Consider the following 497-nt stretch of genomic DNA (forward strand, 5'->3'; position numbering starts at 1 on the left):
GTGTTTTCCTTCAGCAAGACATTTACCCACATTGTGCTGCACTCAACCCAGGTGAGGTAAATGGGTACCCAGTAGGAAGAAATTCCTCGAATGCCAGCTAGAGCACCTGTAGGCAGTACGGCTATAGCTGGGGTAATACTAGCAGCGCTTTAAAAATCCAGCTATTATTATTAAGATGAGGATCATTGCTGGATCTCTAGGTACATTAATGTAGAAAGCTAGCTTGCATCTGATTTCAAATGTTGGCTTGGAGAAAATTATGCAGCAAGATTGATAACATTAAATATTACGATATTCCCCTGATCAGGGCCCTGTTTCACAAAACACAATTCTGACTGGTTTCTGGTCAGTGTTTGAAAGCAACGAGCGTGTAATCTTGACCGGCACTGCCTATAGGGATTGATCGTAAACCTTTTATGCAGCCCTGGGTTCCGCAGCACAAAGGTTAGTGATTAATCATACGCTTGATTTTCACAATTGATTGTACACTGTAGTCA

The sequence above is a fragment of the Lytechinus pictus genome, chromosome 10 (assembly GCF_037042905.1).
Source record: "Lytechinus pictus isolate F3 Inbred chromosome 10, Lp3.0, whole genome shotgun sequence".
In the NCBI taxonomy this organism is placed as follows: domain Eukaryota; kingdom Metazoa; phylum Echinodermata; class Echinoidea; order Temnopleuroida; family Toxopneustidae; genus Lytechinus; species Lytechinus pictus.